The sequence below is a fragment of the Mus caroli genome, unplaced genomic scaffold (genome assembly GCF_978045245.1).
Source record: "Mus caroli unplaced genomic scaffold, Mus_caroli_1 scaffold_19, whole genome shotgun sequence".
In the NCBI taxonomy this organism is placed as follows: Eukaryota; Metazoa; Chordata; class Mammalia; order Rodentia; family Muridae; genus Mus; species Mus caroli.
The window spans coordinates 49,296,040-49,305,672 of NW_028227274.1; the positions used below are offsets into that span (position 1 = coordinate 49,296,040).

Here is a 9,633-nt window from a genome sequence, read left to right on the forward strand (position 1 = left end):
CTTGTTGCTGTGATGAAATACCAGCCATAAAGCAACTTAAAGGCTGATTTCTTTTAGTTTACAATTTAAGGGAATACTGTCCATCATAGTGGTCCCAGTTCAAGGCTGTGTGTCACAAATGATCTGCAGTCAGAAAGCAGAAAATGACGAATAAGGTACTCAGGTGGCTTTTTCTCTTCTTTGTTGTCTAAGACTCTAAACCCATGCAATGGTACGGAACACATTTGCGGGGGGCGGGGGGGGGGGTGTCTTTCTACCTAATGGACTTAATCTAGACCTTCTAACAGATATGCTCATAGGATGTTTTCTATGGTGATTCTAAATCTCATCAGTTTACAATCATGTCAATCATCAGACTGTCAAACTAAACCCTCTGGAAAGAAATCTGAAGCTTGAGGAAATTTCTGAACTAAAGTCATGGGTTGGGTATTCTCTACAACGTGGTCAAACTTTTATAATAGCTCAAGTTTAACAAGTGAAGTTTTACTAGAAGAACATTAAATTAAAGATCTTTGAGAACAGCTGGGCTTTGAATGACCAACATCAGATAAGAGTCACAGGAAATAAAGACCAAATTAGTCAAAGAAAACTTGGGTAGTTTAGAAACTAGGGGTCTTTATATAATACAGAACTATTGGGGTTAAGAAGGGCCATGGAGGTACTGGTGAGTTGGCTCAGCAGGTAGAAACACCCTTTCTAAGACTGACAACCTGGGTTTAATCCCTGGGGCTCACATTTGTGGAAGTATTGAACTGATACCTGTAAGCTCTTCTCTGACTTTTATATGTACACTATAACACGTGTGGAAACACACACACACACACACACACACACACACGACAAACATAAAATAATTAAATGGCATGAAAGTTTTACAAAGGAAAGCATGGAGTTAGGTATAAAATATATGCTGATTGTATCTGCAAAGTACAAAGTTATACTTTATATTAATAAGAAATAAGAAAACTATTTCTAGTGCTACTAGATCATTTAAGTGGCACTTATTATTCAGCTTAGCTGAGGACTCTTGGCTCTTTTTATTGCCTCCACACTAACTTACCCGTGCTTTACTCAGTCTGAAAATTGTTCACAGGAGGATTATGGTTAATGCTTATATTTTCAGTGAGGGCTTGGAAGCATGATTAAAGCATAAATTATATGGTAAACACTATGACCTTGAGTATGGGAAATGTGTCGGAATAGTTAACATGTTTCATAGTATTTGCAATAAAGTCGAGCTAAATTAAAGCACATACTTTATAAATCAACAGGTATTTGAACCTACCCTGAAGTCAAGGGGTTGAGTCTAATGGGATATTTCCCTTCAAAATATGAGAAGGATGTCAGCTAGATATAGTGTAAGCTAGATATATCGTAGAACTGGTGATGTGAAGGCATAAAAAAGTGAGTGCAAGCCCAGTCTGGACCATAACAGAGAGGAAAAAAGGAAAGAAAGAAGGAAGGAAAAAAGGAAAGAAAGAAGGAAGGAAGAAAGGGAGGGAGGGAGGGAGACTATATATATAGTTTTAAAAACAGTGGAGATATATAAAAAGGGTTCAATATGTATCTAAAAATTTGCAGTTGACTCAGATATGTTATACATTCTGGAATATTGTCTAGGGATTTTCATGATTGTTCTTCCAAAGTTTCTACGATGCAAAGAGACCCTGCAAATGGCTAGGTCTCCGTTCAATTATAATGATATTTAACAATAAAAATATGGGGATACTCAAAACTTCCAGGGGTAAAAATGTATGTACACAATGCCTCCCTTGACTTATTTTTTCCATGTCAGTATGGGCATGTCTACACTTCTTATATTGTCTATATACCAATTTAATAGCAAAGCTAAAAAAGGAAAGCCTAAATTTAGGATTTGATAGTGTTCTTGCATGGTGCAGGATCAGCTCACAAGCTAATTAAGTGCAATTTTATTCAACTGTGCGTTCAGTATGTTCATGTCAGTGTGTCTTGCAAACAGCTGTTGTGGAGATACTTACAATCATGAAATCTGTCAAAAGCTACAAACCTCTTTTGTTTTGTTTTGTTTTCCCCTTCACACTCAGTTGTTAATGCTATCCCAGTGCAATTCTGGAGTTGCACCATTGGCCCTAGAGGCAGGCAAGAGCAAGCTGCATTTATCAGCTTGGTTAGTAGGCATCCACTGGGCCCTAGTGCACGGAGACACATCACAGTCTTAATTTCCATGGTATAGCAAGGATGGGAATGAACACACATAATTGTGTAAGTAGATGGAGCCCACTCTACACTGGTGTTCTCCTTTGTAAAGACTGCATACTACTAACATAAAAGTTCACACTAACTTTGTGGCTCCTGATCTATTCACTCTCCATTTCATTATAAGCTTATGCTAAACACCTACCTGCACTGCTGAAAATTGTTGAACCCTCTCATGCAGCAGCTTGAGACAGGTTGTAATCATGAACATTAGCACTGTGTATAGCTCACTCCCAATTATCTCCTTGGGAACTTTGTTATTGTGCAACTGAGAAGCATAAGAGCTTTCAAGCTATAATCACCACAGAACCCTTCCAAACAGGCCAGTTACCCAGCAATCCCAGTTTGCCTCAGCTAGCTAAAAGAAGCTCTGTGAAATACTTTTATTCTGTACCTTTACTTTTTTAAAAAAATATTTTAATTCATTTTTTCTTTTCACTATTTTGAGTATATTTTCCAAAATGGGAGATATAGAGCATTTTACCATGTTAAACATTTACTGTACTTTGAGCAATCATAAAAAAAATAAACTTTTCTGAAGTTATATTAGCCGTTTTATTGCCATCAGTTTGTGTACAGAGTTGACTGTAATAATTTTATGAATAAATCTACACATCTGAACTCCTTTCTTCTTCTTAAACTTTTATGTTCTTTATATTTGGTGATTTTCCTTTTGGGTGTGGACTTCAGAGCGCTGTGTAGCCTTAAACTAACTCAAATAATTTATTTTCTTTCCACAAATTTATCTTTAAACCCGGCAGTTAAGATTGCATGAATTTATTGTATATGACTATTCTTTGGGGTATATTAATAAATTATATATAAATAACCTCAGTTTCCCCATTTATAAAATATGAATAATGGAAACTACTTTACAATGGTTTCTTATGAAGGTTAACTGAATTGTTTACATTGTACTGTATCTGTTGAGAATAATATTTTATATAATAATTGCTACATAGCCTTCTGATAATAAGATAATTGTATGTTTAAGAATAAATGTAAAGGACTCTAGATGTCTAAAAGCATGATCATAATGCCTTCCCTGCTCACAATTATAAATAACACTAAAATGGAGTTTAATAGATTTAAGACAGTTGTCTCTTCTCTCTATTGTAAGAAATTTTTAAAGATTTTTATATTTAGAGACAGGGAAATGTAGATCGGTAAGAACATATTTGCTTAACAAGTGCAAAGCTCTTGGTTCACTTTCCCACATCACACTAGATACCCAAACTAAGCATAAAGACATTCCTTTGTAGGACTTAGTTTTGTCTTAGGTTCATTCTCCTCCATTCTCCTCTCCTCTTCTCCTCCCTTCTCCTCTCCTCCTCTTCTTTCTCCTTCCCTTCTCTGTGTCAGTGTCTAGGTCTGTGACTATCTGTCTGTCTCTCTGTCTCTGTCTGTATCTGTCTCTCTTGTTTCTTTATCATGTTCTAACTACTAAAGCATTGTAATATGTGCTTAATGTAAAACATAGGAGACTTCCAATTTTATTCTTCTATTTGAAAGATTATTTGGGTTGCTTTGCATTTCTTGATACTGTATAGGAAACTTAGGACTTTATCCTAAAAAAAAAAAAATGTTATTAGGACTTAGAGAACCATTGCATTAAATCTGTAGTTTACTTTAGATAATAAAGACATTTTGATTGCCATTTGTAGGAAAAGATACATGGCTCAGCAGTTCAGAACACGGGTTAGCCTTCCAGGTGACCTGAGTTCAATTTCCAGTGCCCATATTCCAACTCACAACCATTGGAAATCCCAGTGCCATGGAAACCTGACACCTCTTTTGACCTCTATGGTTCCTGCATGCATATGGTACATAGACATACATGCAGGCAAAACATTAATACACATAAAACATAATACATTAAAAAAGCATTTCTCTTTCAATCTCTGGACATAGGAGGCCTTTCCATTACTATGCCTTTAATTTCCTTTAGTAATGTTTTATAATTTTAAGGATATGTATCTTGTAATCCATTTAGTTTACTTGTGTTTCTCTTTTTGACATAAATAGGTTGACCTTGGGCTAGAGATGTGGCCCAACAGTTAAAACCACTTATTTCCCAAGTTTAAGGTAATTTTGAAACAATTACTAGACCAAACTGAGACCCATCTCATGGACAAGCACCAATCCCTGACACGAGTAATGATACTCTGTTATCCTTGTGGACTGGAACATAGCATAACCATCCTCCAAGAGGATCCACCTAGCACCTGACTGAAACAGATGGAGAGACCCACAGCCAGAAAGATGGAGCTCAGGGAGTCTTGTGGAAGAGTTGGTAGAAGGATTGAGGGACCCAAAGAGGACAGGGTTTCTACAGTCAACTGACCAGGACCCTTGGGGCTTCCCAGAGACTGATTCACCAACCAAAGAGGAATCATGGACTGGGGCTATTCCTCCTGCACATATGTAGCTAATGTGTAGCTTAGTTTTGGTGTAAGTTTCCCATCAACTGCAGCAGGGTAGTCTCCCAACAACTGAATCTGTTGCTTGCCCGTGGATCCTGTTCCCCTAACTGAGCCACCTTGTCTAGTCTCAGTAGGAGAAGATGCACCTAGTCCTGCAGTGACTTGATGTGTCAGGGTCAGGTGATACTGGGGGGGCGGGGGAGGGGAATGTTTCCCTTTCTCAGAGGAGAATGGGAGGGCAGAATGAGGAGAGAGGAGCTGTGAGGGTGGGCCTGTGAAAATGGGAGGTGATAGTGAGATGTAAAGTGAATAAGTAACAATAAAAACAAAACAACAATCAAACACTTGCTGTGCTTATAGAATAATAGAGTTATTTTCAAGGCCCACATTGAATGACTCAAAGCTGTTCCTCCAGCTTCAGGGAACACAACGCCCTCTTCTTATGTCTGTAGGCAAGTATACACATCTGCAAACACACTTTAATAAGATTAAGATAAATCTTGAAATAAATGGGACACTTCAATCCACACAGAGTGCTCATTGTCTGTGTATAGAAACACAATTTACATTTATGACTAGTGTCTCACTTTTGTATTTATTCATTTAGCTGAAACCTGTTATTATTACTAAAATGTTTTTAAATGGAATCTCTCCTGTATTCTACATTTAAAATCATGCCACATCAGATGGAATACACCTTTGCTTTTCTTCTTGTTGGGGATCCTTCTATTTTATTCATTGGCTCATTTTACCAATTCAGACTTCTAGGGCTGCATAGTTAAATATAGGTGACAGTAGGTAGCTTTGCCTCTCTCTTGGATACACAGGAATTTCTTGGTCTTTCACTATTGTGCTGGAGACTTGCTAAATCAACTGTGGCCTTTATTGTGTTAGGGTAAAGTCCTTTTGTTTCTAACTTGTTTGGTGTTTTTAAAATAGGTTGACTTTGAATTATTTGAGAGAACATGGATTTTTATCTGTCAAATAATCACTGTTGATACTTCAGACTCTTTTTTAAAATCTTTTTTCAATCTTTTTTAAAAAATAGATTCATTTATTTACTTGCTTATTTATTTCTTTAATGTATGTGAGTACACTATCATTGTCTTCAGACACAGAAGGCATCGATCCCATTAAAGATGTGTGTGAGCTACCATGTGGTTGCTGCTAATTGAACTCAGGACTTCTGGAAGTGGAGCCAGTGCTCTTAACCACAGGGTCATCTCTCTAGCCCCTAGACCCATGTCTTTTGATCTCTGTATGCAATCATATGTTTGAGAGACAATGTAGTGGCATGACAGTGTATGCTCATAATTCCAGCACTTGGTAAAAAGGTGAGAGAAGACCCGGAGTTCTAGTCAGAGTGAGCTACATGACTCTCTGCCTTAAAATAAAAAATATAAGCCCAAAACGATGTACTTGTGAGCCTAGTCTCTGTGATTTACAAGGCAGGTAAAGCAGCATTATCACATTTCAGAAACAGCTTTCTTAGAAATAATTGTCTCTCTCCCTTCCAGTCATAATGATGATGCCAAATTGATCAAGTGCATAAACCATGGGGGAGTTGTCCCAGTTTGAAGACCCAGAGCAAAGTGGTGATTTTGAACATATTATGGGGTTAGGACCTTTTATAACTGACTGTAAACCAAAGCTCCTTAAAAATATACCAAGTCACGGCTGATTTCACCTCTCATGTCTTAAGCACAGAGCTCAATGTGTGATGTATGCTTTTAGAAGCTCCATCTGTGCCCCGGCTTGATTTGATCTCATCAGAGAATGACTGAGTGATCTGTGTTCAGTATCCGTAATTATAGACATGAGCAGACATTTCCTTCAGCAGTTGGCTCCTCAGCAAATAGCAGTTACTAAGAAGCAGGGGCCACCTACTGTGAGGAGCCAAGCTCAAGCAAAAGGCCTGCACTGGGTCAAATACTAGTTTTTCCTCCCAGATAATCTGATTTCTTGAATTATTTCTAAGTTTACTTATTCTTGTGTATAAAGCTGTTGCTTACGTACTAGACTGAACTCTCTTCTGGCACTGGCTAAAAAGACAAAACTAACAAACAATAGAAATATAGCTAAGAAATATCTATGTGTATGATGAGACAGATGTAGTTTTGGTGAGCCACCTTCACAGAAAAGAACTAGCAAAAAATAATAAACTAATGTTCCAAAATTGATTACACAGAAAAGCAATAATTCACAAGAACTTTAAAGTATAACCCCTATGTTATGTTACATGTACATTTCGTTTTAGAAACTGTAGTGTTGAAATGTAAATACATGTTGAATCTTTCAAAGTAGTGTTTGTACATAGACATTGATCATTAACTAATATGTAGAATTTTAAGTATTGATTAAAGAGTAACTCAAGAAATTACGTGTTTGTTATGCTTGGAAAGGTAAGAGGTTGTTCATAAGTTAAGGTCTATTTGGTCTGCATAGTGCATTTCAAGTTACTCCAGGCAATATAATAAGACTCCAATCTCAAAAGCAGAACTAACATGTGGCCCAGTCATCCTCCCACTGTGTTTGCATCCAAATTAATTGAAATATGTCTATGGAAGAATTATCTGTGTTGCTATGCTGATTGCAGCACTATTTACAATATTTAAGCAGTACAGTTAAGGTAAGCATTCACCATGGTGCATAGATATTTTCTCAGGCAAAGGGAAATAGGCACAGGAAGAAAAATACCCCATTCCCTTAATTATCCATGAAATAAGAGTTGTAAAACACTGGTTACCAGATCTGGGAGAGCAATGGGGGTGATGGGTAGAGAGAAGTGATACTAACATAAGTATAGTCGGATAGGAAGAATAGCTGGAAACTTTCCAAAGTACCACAGATTAATTACAGTTGGCAACATTTGAGTATTTAAAATATCTAATATAAACATTCCCTAGGCAGAGAAGTGATAAGTGCCTTCTTTATTTGGTTGAGCTTTGTATTTGTGTATTAAAATACATATCACATGGCATCCCATAGGTATGTACAATTTGTATGTATTAATTAATTTACTTAAAAAATATTGCTACTTATGAGGTAGGAGAGGAGGAAGAGCAGAGGAGGGATAAGTAGTAATGTTAGAGACAAATGAAATTAACAAGTAACTTACTTAAAAATTTACTTAAATTATATTACCAGAGTGCTCTATTTTATATTGAATATATGGCACCAATAACCGTAATCTTAGACTTTTCAACAGAATCACTTTTTAGGGAGTCTTTTAGTCTCTTCTATTTAGCTATAAACATTTGTTTCTACTTCTTCTCAGAAAAAAAGTATTTATTATGGGGTACTGCCAGACAAGAAGTCAGTAGTATCTTAAATATGGAGGAAGTCACTGGATGTTTTTTCTTCTTAGCCTTTTGGAACTCCTGTGTGTTTGAAGGCTGTATGCTACATTACAGTAAGACTCAAATGTTTTCCTTGAAAAAAATAAAGTATGTATAAAAAATGAATTCATTTGAGAATGGCAGACTCTATATAAAGAAACACTTCAGCAAGTCTGTTCACATATTAAAAGACTATATTATTACTTTAGGACTCTATGATATGACTTAATGTTTAGTATGTATTGGTCATTACTTATGCTCACTATCACTGAAGACTTGAGGAATCAGACATGAACATTTCCATGGTCCTGATCTCTACATTCATTTTCCATAACTTCTAGTGAAGGTATGGGACACATGGATCCCTGAAAAATGATAACTTTTATCTTTTGAATTACATAAAATGTTACAGTCAAATTTAATGAAATTTTGCTGTTTCTATTTGTATTTTGTTGTGCAAAGAAGGCGATGTCTATTGAAAGTTATGAATAAATGTATGTGGACTCTCTAGACATTCATAAAACAATTTTACTTAATTTTGAAAACTCCATGCATATGTGTAATGTATTATGTACATATTTTCTTCTACTACCCTCTCATATTCTCCTCCATATCCTACAGGTCTCTTTATTTCATGTGGCTGAATGTTTTGCTTACAGGTATGTGTGTGTATTATGTAATGACTGGAATTCTTGCTTGAATCCCAATGGGTTTTGGGAGCAGGATTACCTGTACATTTAGAATACTTCAATTTAAATATAAAACCAAAATAGTGATACCTTTTAGTAAGCTTATGAGGAAAAAGATTTCTGTATGCTCCTTAGTTCTAGTTGATCCTATCCTATCCCTATTAAACCTTCACGGTCCTCTTCCATCACATGACATGATGTGTGCTTACTATAATTTCTCTAATAATAACTTCACCTTGTTCTGTCACATTTGTCATGATCAATAACTATAAGTTTCTGCACCTGTACTGGCATTCAGTTTTTTCAATGGATCAAAAAAAGGTACTTCATAATTTTTTTCAAAGAAAGTTCTGGAAAATAATGTAATTACACTCTTTTCTAGTTGTATTCATTTCTCCTTCCTTTCTTTCTTCATACATATAAACATATATACTGTCTTAGGGTTTTATTGCTGTGAAGAGATACCATGCCCAAGGCAACTCTTATAAAATACATTTAATTGTGGCCGTCTTACAGGTTCAGAAGTTTAGTCCATTATCATCAAGGTGGGACATGACAACATCTAGGCAGGCATGGCGTGGAGGAGCTGAGACTTCTACATCTTCATCCAAAGGTAAACACCATAAGACTGGCTCCCATGTGAATGTGATTTTGGGAGGGTCTTAAAGCCCATCCCCACAGTGTCCCACTTCCTCCAACAAGGCCACACCTACTGCAACAAAGCCACACCTCCTAATAGTGTCACTCCCTGGACCAAGCATATTGAAAGTATCACATATAACATACATACATACACACATACATACACACATACATACATACATACATACATACATACATACATACATAGTATATCACAATACATACATACATACATACATATGTTATACACACATACACATGCACGAGTGAGCAAGAGTGCATGCGTGTGTGTGTGTGTGTGTG

The 9,633-nt window shown here is 36.4% G+C and overlaps 1 long non-coding RNA gene across 2 annotated transcripts in view; it reads left to right on the top strand.

Annotated features, from left to right (window-relative positions):
- Positions 1 to 9,296, top strand: part of LOC115029897 (uncharacterized) — a 39,662-nt gene extending 30,366 nt beyond the window's left edge. For both annotated transcript variants that reach the window (XR_015046105.1, XR_003835473.2), the window contains 2 exons: positions 8,621 to 8,658; positions 9,205 to 9,296. This is a non-coding gene — a long non-coding RNA (uncharacterized LOC115029897). The remainder of the gene's footprint in view (positions 1 to 8,620; positions 8,659 to 9,204) is intronic.
- Positions 9,297 to 9,633: the final 337 nt, after the last annotated feature.